Below are 9,953 nucleotides of genomic sequence, written 5' to 3'. Positions count from 1 at the left end.
TTCCATCACTTCTTATTTCTTTACAGTTAACCTCCTCAATGATGTACAATGCTACTCCACCACCTTTGCCTTTATTTCTATCTTTCCTAAACAGCACATAGCCTTCAATACCTGTACTCCAGTCATGACTACTATTCCACCACGTTTCTGTTATCCCTATAATATCTGGTTTCACTTCCTGCACCAGTAGCTCTAGTTCCTCCATTTTGTTCCCTAGGCTCCTCGCATTAGTGTACAGACATCTTAATTTTTGCCGTTTGGCTTCACTCACATTCTGTACCCTCTTAGGCACGGACATTCTACCACCAACATCACCTGTTAGTCTGTTATCTACACTACCCTTCCTCCTTATGCCAATTCTTCTGTCCATGGCTGTATCCCCTCTTACTTTGTTTACTTCCCTCTCAAGGTTAAATTCTGGCGTGGAGATCTCCCGAACATCTCCCAACCATCTCCCCCAAATTCCTAGTTTTTTTTTTACTTTCATTTGTTTTTGTAATAAGTTGTTCTGCAGCTGGTATTAGCTTTTTCTGAAAGACAAAAATAACATTTTTCCACCCCTTTCAGGGTGGCATTGATTATCACTTAAGATTCCTTTCTTTTACAAATACCCTGCTGATTGCAGGCAAAATGGAGGAATTACCCCCATATTTTCCTGTGTTTTTTGTTCTATAGGCAGGCCAGGTTTTAATGGGTTCTACTTTTTAAGGGTTATGGGGAAATTATTCCACTGTTTAGTTATTAAATTCATGAGGTGGTGTACTTCAAGTTTTTTTTCTTATATAGCAGACCAAGTTTGTAATGTTTTTCCTGCTGTGTTAAGCTTTAAGTTTATTCACAGGTAAGAGCTGAGAAGCATCATTACCCACATATTACCTTCAAGGATTTTTCCAAAAATCATACACACTATACATTGTTACAGGGGTACTGACTAACATTACATTTATTTCAGTGTTTAATATTAACAATAACATTTAGCATCAAATTTCTTAAAGAGATCTTGTTATACCATGTCTTTTATTTAGGCAATTTCTTTTGTGCTGGCAGTTCTCACCTTCCTTTATCAGTTAGGTAATTTGCATCAACCCAGGCTTGGCTTTTGGATTCAAAGCCATCAGCAGAGCTCAGAGACTGTCTTAAAAGGGACACAATCAACTTCCACCAGAGTTTTGATTTCTTTCCACTTTCAACTCCTGCTTAAAAAACACACAAAGATCTGAAAAAGAAAACAGTCTATTGCAGCTTTTTTTGGAGCCCTGATAGGATTTTAATTCAGTAGCACGTTTCATTTGCATTTCTTTTACCCCTTTCTACAATATACACTGCACGTGTCCTAGGGAAAATGTACATTTCTTTTATACTACAACTTTTTTGTAAACATTAGCCATATCAATTTTACATAAGGTGTAACTGTTTGTTTTGTTCTTACAGAGTTTTCATGTACTCTTTATCAAAGTGACAGTCTGATACACACAGCCATTTTAAGGCTCAGTGTTTTTAACATTGCTTCTTTTTGTTTTGTGCACCTCACCTCTGCTGTTGCTTCAGAGGGTCACTGTTAATTTCTTATTCTTTCACTACAGCTCTTATCTGCTATTGTTACAAAACAAACCAACCAACCAAACAAAAAGACTTCAGAATCTCTCCCTATTCTGATTTTGACTGCCCTATTGCAGCCATGACTTTGGTCTTTGGGCTTGTCTACATCACAAAGTTGCAGCGCTGGTGAGGGGGTTACAGTGCTGCAACTTAGGAGGTGTACACATCTGCAGGGCATCACCAGCGCTGCAACTCCCTGTTTGCAGCGCTGGCCGTACTCCCGTTTTGTCTCGGGTGTAGAGGATCCAGCGCTGGTGATCCAGCGCTGGTAATCAAGTGTAGACACTTACCAGCGCTTTTCTTGACCTCCGTGGAATAAGCAGGTATCCCAGCATACCTGAGGAAGCCTCTCTGGTAATCAAGCAGGTCTCCTTCCCCGGTTTGCTCTCGCGTTCCCCGAACCCCCTCTGAAGCCGCCCAACAGCGCTGCAGTGTGGCCACATCTAACACCACTTGCAGCGCTGGTTGCTGTAAGTGTGGCCACTATGCAGCGCTGGCCCTATACAGCTGTACTAATACAGCTGTAACAACCAGCGCTGCAAAATTGTAGATGTAGACATACCCTTTATTTAAAAACATTTTAAATTTTGTAAAGAATCAAGTTACCCCTTAAGGGTTAAATGCTAAATCCCAAAGCCAAACACTAATTACCTGTGTCTTGCAAAAGGGTCTGTCAGTTTTGCAACTTTGAATTAAAGAGTCAAATGAATTTTTAGCGGCATTAAAAACAAAAACAAAACCAATTTATCTCACACCTAGAAAACAGGAGTTTTTTACAAACCAGACGTGCTGGTTTAGAGTCTTAGAACTTTACATATTTTCACAGACAAATTGATACATACACATTTTCTTTTCCTTAACATTCCTTTACACTGTTTTGTTTGTACATAGCTGTATGTATATATATTTGGATTATTTACAGGCATTCTTCTGGAAAAGGGCCCATTTTCCCTTCAGAATGGCTGCAAAGAAACCAAGAAGTCTCTCTCTTTAACATGGTCCTTTTTAACATTTTCACAAAGTTTAACTGCTTAATTCTCTCTAGCCTCTGTAGAATTAACTTTTCACTCTTTTTCCTTAAATCACTTGTTTATCTCCCAAAATGACACCTTTATCACCTCAGATTTCACCATTTTAAGTGTTGTTCCAGGGGTTCATGCCTGCACTTACTGCTTTTCTTACTCCTGACACTATGCCTTTAGGGCTTCCAACCTGTTTCAGTTTCTTTATCTGTTACTTGCCTGCTTTTCTGGGCCCAATCCTGCTTTTTTCCAATGAACCGTTTATGAGTATTATTGTCGTCACTTCACAATTTTGAAAGAAATGTTCAAGGAAAGGGACCAGGAAGGGTGGGGGCTATTTGAGGAGCCCCCCCACCCCGTTGCTGAATTGATAGTGGAACACTAAAGAATCAGTTTCTGAGGCAGACAACAAAGGGGAACAGAACAAGGGTCTTGTTGTCCTTTTTACAATGAGATGGGAGTATGAAGGGGGTTGGATCAATCCGGGGTTTGGAGAACGGGGTAAAGGGGAGCGCTCGGTCTGGTGGTGGGAAAGGAGGCTTTTCATAAAGCTTTTAACTTATTTGAGTATTTGAGAGAGGCGAGTTTTGATTTTGTCCACCTACGATTTGCCTCTTCCCACCACTGCATGAAACAATTAACCTCTCCTTTAGCCAATTTAGTTTTAGGTTGGCCGAGTTTGTCCTTTAAGACGTCCACTCGGTCTTTGTTCCAAGATTTTAACAGTGGCCACTGAGTTTTGGGATCCTCTTGAGTTAGCCTAGACCATTTTCCCAGAAATTTACAGGAGTCCAGACCCTTTTTACAGGAGTCTGGACCCATCCTAAAATACATACAATGAGCCAGCGTTCGTTTAGGGAACTGTCCCGACTTAGACATCTGGTTACCCATACAGGAGGACTTCACACACCAATCACACCTGGGCTAGGCATGCATATCTTATTTCCTTACTAACTATTACCGATCTTCTGTTAATGTTTCGTCATTAGCACCCTTGTTTATGCCTAATGTTTCTTTTCCTGGCACCTGTATTTCAACATTTCTTATTTCTGCTTAAAGGTACATACAATTCTTTAATCCATTCTTATTTTTACAATATAATTTAATCTACGTTCACATTATCGAGGGTGCGAAGTTCAGTTTAAGATTGGGTGTCGTAAGGAATACATCATCTGCAGTATCCCTGATTGGGTGAAAGTACAGACATTGAGATATGAGAGTGTGATGTTCATACAATGGTTATGTTCTGGTGTGGAGTATAATGAGGGGATATGATGATGAGGATGGATTGACCCTCATTTGGTGAGATTTAGCATTCAGGGAGTTTATGGTTCCAGTTCATATGATCCAACGGAGAAAGGCTTTTGGTCCCTTTCTCGAAGTCGAAGAACGATGTCACTCCGGCTCATGCCTCCTGGTACTGTCGGTGGCCGGTGATGTGATCAATGTAGATGTCCCTGGACCATCAGACGGTATCTGAGACCAGGAGGCACTGCATGAGCTGTGTGTAGCGTCGACCGATCCCACGGGTCTGCAGCACACGCTCCTTGCAGGGGTCTCAGGTGCCCAGGGCTCCGACGATCAGGGCATCCATCTGCACTACATAGCCCTTCGCTCTCAGGATGTTGGCTGGGGGGGGGCATACTTTTCCAGCTTACGAGCTCGGGCTCTGCGAAAGGCCAGGATCCTGTTTTCAAAAGGAGACCGTGATGTCGACGAGGATGATCTTTTTCTGGGCCTCGTCGGTGATGACAATGTCAGGTCGTAGCTGGCTGTAGGTACCGGGGATGGCACCGTTCACTCTGATCTCCCCCAGGCATGGTGCGATGGCATTCACGGGGAGGTTCTGGATGGCATTGTGGCACAGCTGCCAGGCTCTGGAGTGGGGTTTGTAGCTGCACAGGACATGGGGCAGGGTCTCACTGGAGTAGCCACACTTCCTGCAGCGCTTGTCTCGGTTTCCGTGGCAGACGGCTCTGTTGAGCGGGATGCAGTTGAGCCAGGCACAGTGGATGAACCGCCAGTCAGTGAAACGGGTGAAGCTGCCCCTGGCGAGGAAGTGGTTGCTGGCATCCCACTTACTGGTGTCACGGAGTCCCCGGGCAACGCTCTGGAACTGCTCCCCACAAAGCCAGTCAGGACTTTGGGGAGCCTCCTTTCCCTTGGAGCAGACTGTCTTCAGGGCAAAAAGCTCACACGTCTTCACCTCCTGGGTCTCTCCTTGGAGCATTCAGCATCCTCTGCCCCTCCTTGTGCTTCCCACAGCGAGTCCACCCCAGGGGGGTCCTAGGGAAGCCACAGGGTCCTGCACCCCCACTTTGCAGTCAGACGCCACTCTCAGCCAGCCAGTAAAACAGGTTTATTCGATGACGGGAACACGGTCTAAAACAGAGCTTGTAGGTACAGAGAACCAGGTCCATTCTGGGGCCCAGTGAGCCAGACCCCCATGTCTGCCCTCACTCCTTGTCCCCAGCTAGCTCCAGACTAACAACCCCCTCCAGCCCCTCCTCTGCTCAGCTCCTTTCCCAGGCCAGGAGGTCACCTGACCTCTTTTTGTCTCCAACACCATCAGTTGGCACCTTTGCAGAGGAGGGGCCCAGGCCATCAGTTCCTAGGAGACAGAGTGCCAGGCATTTATGTTCACTGGCCCTTTGCTCTGTAGCAATCTCACACACACACCCTTATTCCACCACCTAGATACTTAAGAACTGGATAGGGGACACTGAGGCACCAACACAGTATTCAGAGCAAACATTAAGAACATTCCTGGTTCATCACATCTGGTCAACTCAAAGGCTTTACCCTGGTCCTGTTTATGCTTCAGGGTTTCCACGTACAGCGAGTGGATGGTGGCCTTCAGGGTCCTCTCCAGCAAGCCCCTGGCACTCAGGGGTGACGGTGGTATCATCGGACCTGATCTGTGCTACCAGGACTCCCAGCTCCTGGCGCTCCTCGCACCACACCCAGCGGCAGCTGATGCACTTCCCCAGGCGACACGTGGCATTGCGAGTGTGGGACCACAGTGAAGCAATGTTGCGCCTGTCCCGTCCGAATTTCCCATCTAGGGAGCCGCTCAGGAAGGTGGTGATGTCTCAGTTGGAGGGGGCTCTGCCGATCCACTTCTCTGTCATGTCATGCAGGGCGTTAGCCGCGATGTTCCTTAGCATGGCGTGGGGACATGTCAGCAGGCGGAAGGCGCGGGTGATCACTCTGACGTCGCACAGGTCACCCATGTGGTGGGGGGATGTTGGCCCCACCGTGCCTGTGGCTGATGTAGACCAGTTCATTGCTGGCTCTCTGGGGAAGGAACAGCCAATTCTTCCCGAGCTGCCAGATCTTGTCTGCCTTGTTGAGGGGCACCTTTGCCATGGCGGATCTCCTTAGGAGGAGCGAAATGTGGGAGATTGGGAAGGTGTTCAGGGCGTTTATCTTCTGCCATGGTGCCAACAGGGAGGTGTCAGTCTTGGCAGAATCCTGCAAGATCTGGTATGCCTGCCCCTATGCCAGGGGGATGGCGGGCTCACCCTGGATCTGGAACCCCGTCGCCTGCACGGAGTTCCTTTTGCTGCAGTCAACATGGAGAGTTGCGCACTTCTTCGCATCCAGTCGGCAGCTCGACTGGTGGCGTCTAACATACCTTGGAGGCTCTGAGTCATAAGAACGCCCATACCGGATCAGACCAAAGGTCCATCTAGCCCAGTATCCTGTATGCTGACAGTGGCTAAAGCCAGGTGCCCCAGAGGGAGTGAACCTAACAGGCAATGATCAAGTGATCTCTCTCCTGCCATCCATCTCCATCCTCTGACAAACAGAGGCTAGGGACACCATTCCTTACCCATCCTGGCTAATAGCCATTTATGGACTTAACCTCCATGAATTTATCCAGTTCCCTTTTAAACGCTGTTACAGTGCTAGCCTTCGCAACCTCCTCAGGTAAGGAGTTCTATAGGTTGACTCTGCGCTGTGTGAAGAACTACTTCCTTTTATTTGTTTTAAACCTGCTGCCTATTAATTTCATTTGGTGACCTCTAGTTCTTGTATTATGGGAATAAGGAAAAAAGTTATTTACTTATCTACTTTCTCCGCATCACTCATGATTTTATATACCTCTATCATATCCCCCCTTAATCTCCTCTTTTCCAAGCTGAAGAGTCCTAGCCTCTTTAATCTTTCCTCATATGGGACCCTCTCCAAACCCCTAATCATTTTAAGTATCAGAGGGGTAGCCGTGTTAGTCTGGATCTGTAAAAGCAGCAAAGAATCCTGTGGGCACCTTATAGACTGGGGGTATGTCTACATCTAAAATTTTGCAGCGCTGGTTGTTACAGCTGTATTAGTACAGCTGTATAGGGCCAGCACTGCAGAGTGGCCACACTTACAGCAACCAGCGCTGCAAGTGGTGTTAGATGTGGCCACACTGCAGCGCTGTTGGGCGGCTTCAAGGGAGGTTCGGGGAACGCGAGAGCAAACCGCGGCGAAGCTGGTCTCCTTTCCCGGTTTGCTCTCGCGTTCCCCAAACCCCCGAACAAGCAGGTCTCCTTCCCTGCGGTTTGCAGGGTGGTTCCGGGAAACGCGAGAGCAAACCGCGGCGAAGCTGGTCTCCTTTCCCGGTTTGCTCTCGCGTTCCCGGAACCACCCAGCAAACCTCAGGGAAGGAAACCTGCTTGCTCGGGGTTCGGGGAACGTGAGAGCAAACCGGGGAAGGAGACCAGCTTGATTACCAGAGGCTTCCTCAGGTATGCTGGGATACCTGCTTATTCCACGGAGGTCAAGAAAAGCGCTGGTAAGTGTCTATATTTGATTACCAGCGCTGGATCCTCTACACCCGAGACAAAACGGGAGTACGGCCAGCGCTGCAAACAGGGAGTTGCAGCGCTGGTGGTGCCCTGCAGATGTGTACACCTCCTAAGTTGCAGTGCTGTAACTCCCTCACCAGCGCTGCAACTTTCTGATGTAGACAAGCCCTAACATGTTTTTGGAGCATGAGCTTTCGTGGGCGAATACCCACTTCGTCGTCTGCCACCTCACTGTTTACCCCTTTCTCCAGATCATTTATGAATAAGTTGAATAGGATTGGTCCGAGGACTGACCCTTGGGGAACACCACTAGTTACCCTTCTCCATTCTGAGAATTTACCACTAATTCCTACCCTTTGTTCCCTGTCTTTTAACCATTTCTCAATCCATGAAAGGACCTTCCCTTTTATCCCATGACAGCTTAATTTACATAAGAGCCTTTGGTGAGAGACCTTGTCAAAGGCTTTCTGGAAATCTATGTACACTACGTCCACTGGATCCCCCTTGTCCACATGTTTGTTGACCCCTTCAAAGAACTCTAATAGATTAGTAAGACACGATTTCCCTTTACAGAAACCATGTTGACTATTGCTCAACAGTTTCTTTTTCTACGTGTCTGTCTGACAATTTTATTCTTAACTATTGTTTCAACTAATTTCTCCGGTACTGACGTTACACTTACCGGTCTGTAATTGCTGGGATCGCCTCTAGAGCCCTTTTTAAATATTGGCGTTACATTAGCTAACTTCCAGACCTTGGGTACAGAAGCCGATTTAAAGGACAGGTTACAATCCTTAGTTAATAGTTCCGCAACTTCAGATGGCATTCATCTCAAATGTGGTCTCGGTGACTGGTTTATGTTGAGTTTATCAATTAATTCCAAAACTACCTCTAAGACTCTTCAATCTGTGACAGTTCCTCACATTTGTCACCTACAAAAGCCGGCTCAGGTTTGGGAATGTCCCTAACATCCTCAGCCGTGAACACTGAAGCAAAGAATCCATTTAGTTTCTCCGCAATGACTTTATCGTCTTTAAGCACTCCTTTTGTATCTCGATCATCAAGGGGCTCCACTGGTTGTTTAGCAGGCTTCCTGCTTCTGATGTACTTAAAAAAACATTTTATTACCACCTTTTGGAGTTTTTGGCTAGCCGTTCTTCATCCTCCTCTTTGGCTTTTCTTATTAAACTCTTGCACTTAATTTGGCAATGTTTACGCTCCTTTCTATTTGCCTCACTAGGATTTGACTTCCACTTTTTAAAGGAAGTCTTTATCTCTCACTGCTTCTTTTACACGGTGGTTAAGCCACGGTGGCTCTTTTTTAGTTCTTTTACTGTGTTTTTTAATTTGGGGTATACATTGAAGTTGGGCCTCTATTATGGTGTCTTTAAAAAGCACCCATGCAGCTTTAGTCACTGTACCTTTTAACTTTTTGTTTAACTAACCTCCTCATTTTTGCGTAGTTCCCCCTTTTGAAATTAAATGCCACAGTCATCCGCAGTCAGGACCAGGTCGTCCGCGTAAGCTAGGACGCTCACCCTCTCACCGTGAAGGTTGAAACCATCTGTGCTGTTGGAGATTGCTCGCAGCAACGGTTCCATGGTGAGGTTAAAGATGATGGGGCTGAGGGGACCGGAGCACCAAGGGCTGGGAGTCCTGGTGCCACAGATCAGGTTCGACGTCACCCCTGAGTGCCAGGGGCTTGCTGGAGAGGACCCTGAAGGCTGCCATCCATTCGCTGTACGTGGAAACCCTGAAGCGTAAACTGGACCAGGGTAAAGCCTTAGAGTTGATCAGCAAGCGGGACGCCAGCAACCACTTCCTCGCCAGGGGCAGCTTCACCCGTTTCATCGACTGGCAGTTCATCCACCATGCCCGGCCATGAAATCGGAGACAAGCGCTGCAGGAAGTGTGGCTACTGTCCTGTGTAGCTGCAAACCCCACACAAGCGCTGCAGGAAGTGTGGCTACTGTCCTGTGTAGCTGCAAACCCCACTGCAGAACCTGGCAGCTGCGCCACAACACCATCACACCACTGCTGCCTGGGGGAATGAGGCTTTTCATAACAAATTTAACAATCTATTTTTTTCACCACAATAGTCTCCCCGAGGGGAGGTGCACCGTTCCTGGAGGTACTGCAATACCAGGTCGATGCGTGGAGTGGATGGAGCAAGCTCCTATTCCATCTCCCTGTTCCAAAAATCCATTTAATATATAGTCCTCAGATAGAGGACGTATCAGATATTAAACTGATAAGAACAGATTAAAAAGTTTATTAGAGAATATTTAAATAAAGATGATACAAAGAGTTCAAAGCGTCAGTTGTTGGTCATTGGGGGCAACATACAGAGTATAGGGGGATGCTGGTATTTGGGAATTGGTTAGCACATAACATATACAGTCTGTAAGGTCCCCCAATGCGGGGTGTATGGTGGGTGGTATCAGGAAGCAGTAGGGAAGCAGTGAGGGTACATCGCTCATACAGTGGGTTATAGGCAGTCATGGGTATAAGTAAGTGGGCTGGGTAATGGGGACAG

The 9,953-nt window shown here is 46.7% G+C and overlaps 1 non-coding gene across 1 annotated transcript; it reads right to left on the bottom strand.

Annotated features, from left to right (window-relative positions):
• Positions 1-9,526: 9,526 nt before the first annotated feature.
• Positions 9,527-9,716, bottom strand: LOC127035077 (U2 spliceosomal RNA). The gene has a single exon (XR_007769557.1). It is a non-coding gene; the product is annotated as a U2 spliceosomal RNA (small nuclear RNA).
• Between the last annotated feature and the right edge of the window lie 237 nt (positions 9,717-9,953).

This window comes from Gopherus flavomarginatus, chromosome 15 (assembly GCF_025201925.1).
Source record: "Gopherus flavomarginatus isolate rGopFla2 chromosome 15, rGopFla2.mat.asm, whole genome shotgun sequence".
Taxonomy (NCBI): domain Eukaryota; kingdom Metazoa; phylum Chordata; order Testudines; family Testudinidae; genus Gopherus; species Gopherus flavomarginatus.
The sequence above is the reverse complement of the archived record's forward strand: the minus strand, read 5'-3'. Positions and strand labels throughout refer to the sequence as shown.